This window comes from Panthera tigris, chromosome B4, assembly GCF_018350195.1.
Source record: "Panthera tigris isolate Pti1 chromosome B4, P.tigris_Pti1_mat1.1, whole genome shotgun sequence".
NCBI classification, from domain to species: Eukaryota; Metazoa; Chordata; class Mammalia; order Carnivora; family Felidae; genus Panthera; species Panthera tigris.
In genome coordinates this window covers 99,175,563-99,183,767 of record NC_056666.1, presented here as the reverse complement: position 1 = coordinate 99,183,767, position 8,205 = coordinate 99,175,563, and the positions used below count along the sequence as shown (strand labels likewise).

Below are 8,205 nucleotides of genomic sequence, written 5' to 3'. Positions count from 1 at the left end.
ACATCTGTCTGATTAGGTGACAAGCAGCATAATCCTACAATAATATCACTTGCATTTTCCCCTTTTTATATTCAATCAAATTCCTTTCATTATCTCTATCCTGGCACTTTTAGATCTCCTTATAAGTGAACATTATTTTTGAAGTCAGGAAACATTTATTGAATCCAAACTTCATACCTCATATTTTTCTAGATGCTAGGAATATAAAGATGAAATTTTGTTTTGTTAAATAGCATTATCTTAACACATAGTAGGTGTTTGACAAACATTTGTTGAGTAAGTAAGTAAGTGGATACACTGATATGCAGAGCTACTTGAATATTCACTGGATCTATTTCCTCTGAACAAGATTTGCCTTTCTGTTGACATATTTTAGTCCATTCCAACAATTCTTGGCAGTGAGATAACAACAATTTTGATTTACAAACTACTAACTGACAATATACACAGTGTTTTATTTATATTACCACTATTCCAGTCAGTAATCTTTGGGTGAATAGGAACAAAAACTTATTGAAGTTAACTTTAATGAAAAGGCTTTATAGTATATTGCAAAGACGTGTTGTCAAAGCAATCTAAGAACACTCATAAAGAATTGCTGTAATAGTGCCAGAGAGGAGTTCTGGATTTTTGGAGACCTCCAACAGCAGAAATTCATAAATGTGATCCTTATGTATTATTGTTAATTGCCATGACTCAGTGGTATTCTACATGCCTGCCTCCTTGTCTTGTACTCTGGTCAACTGCCACTCCTGGTTCAAGCAGCTCATGGCCAGAGTTACAAAAACATGACATTAAATGGCAGTCGGCATTCAGTGTGGGAATGACTATTGACAGTGGTGGAGATGGTGGTGAATTTAGGGGAATTTAAGCCTTATTTAAAATGGACTGCCAATTGTTGCCATGTGGGAATATGGATCTATTGTTGCCACAATGTCTGACTTCTTACAAGGAGCTGGAAATCCTGAGCAAAATTTCTTAATTTTTGAAGGACGGCAACTAAGTTTAAAAAAAAAGAAAAAAGCAAAGAAGAAAACCCTGAATGGGCAAATTCTCTGTCTCCCTCTCTCTCTGCCCTCCACTATCAAAAATAAATGAACATTTTTTTAAATCTTAAAAAAAAAGTAAAAGAAGAAGAAAACCCTACATGGACAAATCCTATGCAAAAATGGTTAATTTAGCAGGTCTACCTGCTTATTCTTAGAAAGGTCTACTGATAATTGACCCTTGGCTAGCATTTGGGAACCTGAACTTTGGGAGGGTTCCCACCATTCCTAAAACTGATAAGAGTGACTCACTGTGCCTGAACTGTTTGTACAAACAATATAGTTTATGCCAAGCAATTGCTTTCTTTCTGGGAGTCTGGAATTTTGGTACATGCCTGGCAGAAGCTGCCTACATGATCAGTCCCCAATAAAATTCTGGGTGCTGAGCCTCTAATGAGCTTCTTGGCTGGCGGCATTCTATGTGTGTTGTCATAACTTATTGCTGGGGGCAACTAGGCACATCATGTGTGACTCTATGGGAAAGGACCCTTGAAAGCTTATGCCTGGTTTACCCTGGACTTTTCCCACCTGCTTTTTTTTCCTTCACTGATTTGGCTGCATATCCTTTGCCATGATAAATCATAGCCTTGAGTATGACTATATGCTTAGTCCTGTACGTCCTCCTGGTGAATCATCAAACCTGGGGGTGGTCTTGAGGACTCCTGACACAAGCCCAAACAAAACTTATCTTTGAGCCATGTCCAGTCCACAGGATATTACTTTTTAACTTCTAATCTAAGAATTGGTCATGGGCAGGACAAGCACCGCTCCAAAATGGAGCATTTTTCCATGCCTTATTTCATTTAATCCTCACAACCCTGCAAAATAAACATTTTTATAATCCCATTTTACACATGAGGAAACTGAGACTCAGAGAGCTTAAGCTTGCATTAAGTCAAATAATCTATAAATAAAAGCGTAAGGGCTCAAACATAATTAAATCCCATTTTATTTCCATATTGCCTCTTTGAAATTATATTTCCCTCCTCATGTTAAAATTTCAGAATCACTTTATTTTTCATTTCTTATGCATAGCATTTATATCTCTGGAGCTAAAGGGTTCTTATCACTTTTCTTTCTTGAAATATCTGCCTTTCTCTTATTCCATTCCAATCTTTCCTTCTTGTCAGCCATGAATGAAGCTTTCCGAGCCTGTATGGAAAGTGGAAATAGGCATGGACAAGAGAAGGGAAGGATAACCCAGCAGTTTGGCCCACCTTTGCTGGCCTGTCAGGAATCTCAATAACAGGGTCTGAAGTGGTGTGGAGAATGCAGGACTAATTTGGGTCCACATCCAAGAGAGGATATGATGATTATTACTGACTCCTAGACTACAGAAGTTTTTGTCAGCGGGACAATGATAGTTGTTCCAGAGGGATCCATGGTGTTTGAAGCAACTCTCACTCAGCATCTAAGGGACAGTGGAATACTTGGGGTATCAGGTTAAGAGGGTAAGAAATGAACAGGCAGGTTGTCAGGGCCCTGGCTGAGGTCCAGGAAAAATTCCAATCTCAGGAAAAATCGACATGAAAAACAGGAATCTGGGTAGAAGCCCCATTCTGGTTTTTTTTAAATTTTTTTTTTTAACGTTTTATTTATTTTTTGAGACAGGGAGAGACAGAGCATGACCAAGGGAGGGTCAGAGAGAGGGAGACACAGAATCTGAAACAGGCTCCAGGCTCTGAGCTGTCAGCACAGAGCCCGACGCAGAGCTCGAACTCACAGACCGCGAGATCATGACCTGAGCCAAAGTGGGACGCCCAACCGACTGAGCCACCCAGGTGCCCCTAGAAGCCCCATATTAAGACCTGAACTCCTGGAGTCAAAATTTAGGAAGGGAAAATGCAGATTGATGGCTAAGTAAGTACTCTAGAGTCCTCATCTAGTCCACTGACTATCAAGCTTAGAACAGCAAGATGAGTTTGAGCCTCTTTTCTGAGTAGCCTTCTAGGTAAAGATAGAACTAAGTTCATAAAGCTGATCACACCTGCGTCTGGGCAAAAGTGTAGGGACTGGCACTTCTTACCTAAGGAATACACCAAAATAGGTTTCCCTAGCTTTGCAATATTGATACAACACCTCTCTTGAAAGATTCAATGAAAAATACATGAACTCTAAATGATACTCAGAGAGATACCATTTCAATGGACTCTTGAAATTATATATTTTTTAAAAAAGATTTTATTTTGGGGTGAATCACTGGGTGATTCAGTTGGTTAAGAGTCCAACTTGAGCATAGGTCATGATCTCATGGTTTGTGGGTTTGAGCCCTATGTCGGGATCTGTGCTGACAGCTCAGAACCTGGAGCTTGCTTCAGATTCTGTGTCTCCCTCTTTCTCGGCCCCTCCCCTGCTTGCGCTCTCTCTTTCAAAAATAAATAAACATAAAAAATTTTTTTAAATGATTTTATTTTTATGTAATCTCTACACCCAACAGGGGCCTGGAACTCACAACTCTGAGATCAGTCACACGCTTTACCAACTAAGCCAGCTAGGGGCCCTGAGATTATATACTTTTTTTAAATAAAGTATCCTATTACCCATGTGAATGATTATTCCCTTACTAAATGTTCTATGGATATTTTAATGCTAGGCAGTCTCAGTTATAAATATCAGGCTTATGAGTATCCTGTGCATTTATGCATCCACTAATACCTGTTGATGTCACATGTGGTCACTATGTGCCTTATGGTCATTGTGCAGTCATACTGACTAACATTTGTTGCATATTTATTCTGTAATCTGCACTCTTTATTTATGTGCATTAACTCTTCATTGATCTCAATAACACTATGAGGTAGGTTACATCCATTTTAAAGGGAGAAAACTAAAACACAGAAAAGTTCAGTACTTTTTGTTGTATGTGAAAATGTTCTTAGCTTCAAGCAATAAACAATTTAGAAAGAGAGATCAGACATACCTAAATACAGACAACCAGTCACACTGCCTCCCCATATATTCACCCAAAAGCTGCCTTGATCCTAAATATTTCCATCCTCTGTTCTAGTTGGCATTCAAGCTACTCTAATGCCACCTGTTGGCCAGCATGGGAAACTATCTGACTCAGTACCTTTCCTATAATCCTATTCTGGTGGGATTTTGTCCTACATCACCCCCATTTTTTTTTCTAGTTTTAAATATCCACTTTATTCCACACAATACTCAACACATACCATTTACATCTGAAGAAGAGATGGCTTATGATACACCTATGGTAAAACACTTACTCTAAGAAATTTAATCCACTGTGAAATACCAAATGGATGATTTCAGAAACATGAAAGAGTTTCTTTGCTATAGAAAATTCAAGTGAGGAATGGAGATGTGTAAAAAGGTTTCTTAAAGGAAAAAAAGGATGATACTCTGGACACATTTTGTTTTCTGTACCTCACATTCTTCTCCTGCATTGTCTAATGTCCATAATGTTAGGTTGTTACTAAGCTACTGCATGATAAGAGTACTGTCTTTGTATGAGTCTTGATTCAGTACATTAGGTTCTGTGATGGCTTCATCAAAAGTGGTTTTAGCTATAACACAAAAATAGACACATAGATTAATGGAGCAGAATAGAGAGCTCAGAAATAAACCCATGCATATATGGTCAATTAATCTACATCATGCAAAAGAATAAAATAGGACCAGTTACTTACACCATACACAAAAATGAACTTAAAATGGATTAAAGACCTAAATTTGAGACTTGAAACCATAAAGCTCCTCAAAGAAAACATAGGGCATAATTTATTTGATACTGGCCACAGAAATATTTTTCTATATGGGTCTCCTCTAGCAAGGGAAACAAAAGCAAAAATAAACTATTGGGATAACATAAAACTTAACAGCTTTTGCACAGCAAAGAAAACCATCAACAAAATGACAAGGTAACCTACTGAATGGGAGAAGATATTTGTAAATTATATATCCAAGAAATGGTTCATATCCAAAAGATATGAAGAGCTTATATAACTGAATACCAAAAAGGAAAACAACAAATAATCTGACTAAAACAGGCAGAAGACTCATATAGACATTTTTCCAAAGAAGTCATAGAGATGGGCAACAGACACATAAAAAGATGCTCAACATCACTAATTATCAGAGAAATTCAAATCAAAACCATAGATATTACCCTACATATGTCAGAACGACCAGAATCAAAAAGACAAGAAACAAATGTTTGTGAAGATGTAGAGAAGAAAGAACCCTCACAAACGTTAAAAAATGTAAAAAAAATAAAAATTAAAAATAGAATTACCATGTGATCCAGAAATTCCGCTACTGGGTATTCAAAAGTCTATATGCACCCCTATGTTCTTTGCAGCATTATTTACAGTAGCCAAGATATGGAAGCAACACAAGTGTCCATCAATAGATGAATGGGTAGGGGTGCCTGGGTGGCTCAGTCAGTTAAGCATCCAACATTTGATTTCGGCACAGGTCATGATCTCACTGTTCATGGGATTGAGCCCTGTGCCGGGCTCTGTGCCATCAGCTTGGGATTCTCTCTCTCCCTCTCTCTCTCTGATCCTCCCCTGTTCACATTTTCTCTCTCTCAAAAGTAAATAAATAAACTTTAAAAAGTAGATGAATGGATAAAGAATGTGTGGGGTGAAATATTACTCAGCCAAAAAAAAAAAAAAAAAAGAATGAGATGAGATCTTGCCATTTGCAACAACATAGATGATGGACCTAGAGGGTATAATGCTAAGTGAAAGATAAGAGAAAGACAAATACCAAATAAAGAAAGAAAATAAAAGACAAAGAAAACTCTTTTAAAAAATGCTTTTTTTTCCATTTTATTTTTTATTTAAATTCAAGTTAGTGGGGGTGCCTGGGTGGCTCAGTCAGTTAAGCACCAGGCTTCAGCTCAGGTCATGAGCTCACAGTTCCGTTGGTTCAAGCCCCGCGTGGGGCTCTGTGATGACAGCTTAGAGCCTAGAGCCTACTTCAGATCCTCTGTCTCCCACTTGCACTCTCTCAAAAATAAACATTAAAAAAATTAAATTCAAGTTAGTTAACATATAGTGTAGTATTGGTTTCAGGGGTAGTATTTAGTGATTCATCACCTACATACAACACCCAGTGCTCATCCCAACAAGTGCCCTCCTTAATGCCCATCACCCATTTGGCCCATCCCTCCACTCTCCTCTCCTCCAACAACTCTCAGTTGCTCTCAGTATTTAAGAGTTTCCTATGATTTGCCTCCCTGTTTTTATCTTCTTTTTCCTTCCCTTCCCTATGTTCATGTTTCATTTCTTAAATTTCACATATGACATGAAATCATATGACATGTATCTTTCTCTGACTGACCTATCTTGCTTAGAATAATACACTCAAGTTCTATCCACGTTGTTGTAAATGGCAAGATTTCATTCTTTTTGATCACCAAATAATATTCCATTGTGTATATATACCACATCTTCTTTGTCCATTCATCAGTCAATGGACATTTGGGCTTCATTTTATTTATGTTAGAGAGAGAGAGAGAGAGTGGGGGGGAGGGGGGGGGAGAGAGAGAGAGAGAGAGAGAGAGAGAGAGAGAGAGAGAGAGAGAGAGAGAGAATCTTAAGAAGACTCCACACTTCATGCAGAGCCCAACATGGGGCTTAATCCAATGACCCTGGGATCCTGACCTGAGCCAAAATCAAGAGTCAGGACACTAAACCAACTGATCCACCCAGGTGCCCCCAAAAAGCTGACTCTTAAATACAAAGACCAATCTGGTGGTTGCCAGAGGGCAAGCGGGTGGGGAGAATGGGGGGTAGATAAGGAGGATTAAGAGTAACCTATGGTGATGAGCACTGAGTACTGTATAGAAATGCCAAATTATTATGTTATACACCTGAAACTAATATAACACTATATGTTAATAATACTTCAATAAAACAACAACAACGGCAACAACAAAAGTGTTGCCAGTGTGCAGGCAAGTTCTGGCTTATTAAGTATCTCATAGTAAAGTACAGAAAAGTTAAGAGTCAGCCCAAGGTGGATGGGTGTGTGGGTTGCATCTCTTTATTGTTTATATCAATGCCTTTTGGGAAGCTTCTCCAGAATTATCTATAGTTTGTTTTCTGTCTTCACCATGTGCAACAAAGTTTTCTAGAAGTAAACTCCATTTTCAGATAAAAGACTTTTCTTTTTGGGTTAGTTGTATTGGCTGTTAAGTGTTTATCCAACAACTGCAGGACAGTGGTGCAGATGGATCTCAGTTCAGACTTTACTTTCTCCCAGTAGTTCTTAATTAGTAGCAACTTCTTATCAGACATGTTGCTCTTCTGCTCTATGTTCAAGAAGATCCTCCAGGGGCACCTGAAGCCCCTGAAGATGTTCTTATAGGCCACCTAGAGCAGACTTCATAATGGCCTTCATGCAGGTGGGTATGTTGGAGCACTCAGCCTGCTCGGCCAGCTTCGCCTTCTGGATCACTCTTTGTTCTCTTTGGTGTGCAGGCTGCATTCAGGGCTGGTGGGGCTCCAGGACGAGGACACAGAGGAGAGTGAGGGCAAGGCACTGAGGGAGTAAGCACTGACAAGATATGGAAGAGTCCTCCTCAAGAGCCTTCTCATCTCTGCAGCCACTTTGATCTACCTTTGGCTTTAGCAGAGGACCCTCCTGGAGGCAAGGGGCAGGCTGTGGCCTACACACCATTTTCAACTGGTCTTTCTTTTCAGTTCCAAATCTTGGCTTACTCACAGAAAAATTTCACTCCCACTTTTTTGCTCCATTTTCAAACTCAAAGAGTACTTCCCATGTGTCTACCACCTTGAGGATCATGCTCTTGACCTTCCTGCAGAAGAGTCCCAATACTGGGGGTAAAATCAATGATAACAGAAAACTTGACTCCAATGTGTTTAAAAGTTGTTCACATTCCCTCTCAGAATCATCATGAAGTCCTCAGTGACCACTTCATTCTCTTTCACTTAAATCCATATTTTGCTAAACACCAACATTCAAGATAAAGATTTCTCATCCATCTAGTCTTAGGATATTAGAGTTGGAGGGAGCCACAGAGACCATTTGGAACTTAACCCTTCTGTTTAAGGTTCTACTCTGTTTGCCACCTAAAATCCATTTCATAGGGAGCCTTTTATTTATTGTATGACTGGGTCTCCTTCCTGATTCTACATTTTTCTCCACAGCCCCTGATCTCATTCAT

At 39.0% G+C, this 8,205-nt stretch overlaps 1 pseudogene; it reads right to left on the bottom strand.

Moving 5' to 3' along the window:
* Positions 1-878: 878 nt before the first annotated feature.
* On the bottom strand, positions 879-7,625 carry LOC102960937 (annotated as a pseudogene).
* Positions 7,626-8,205: the final 580 nt, after the last annotated feature.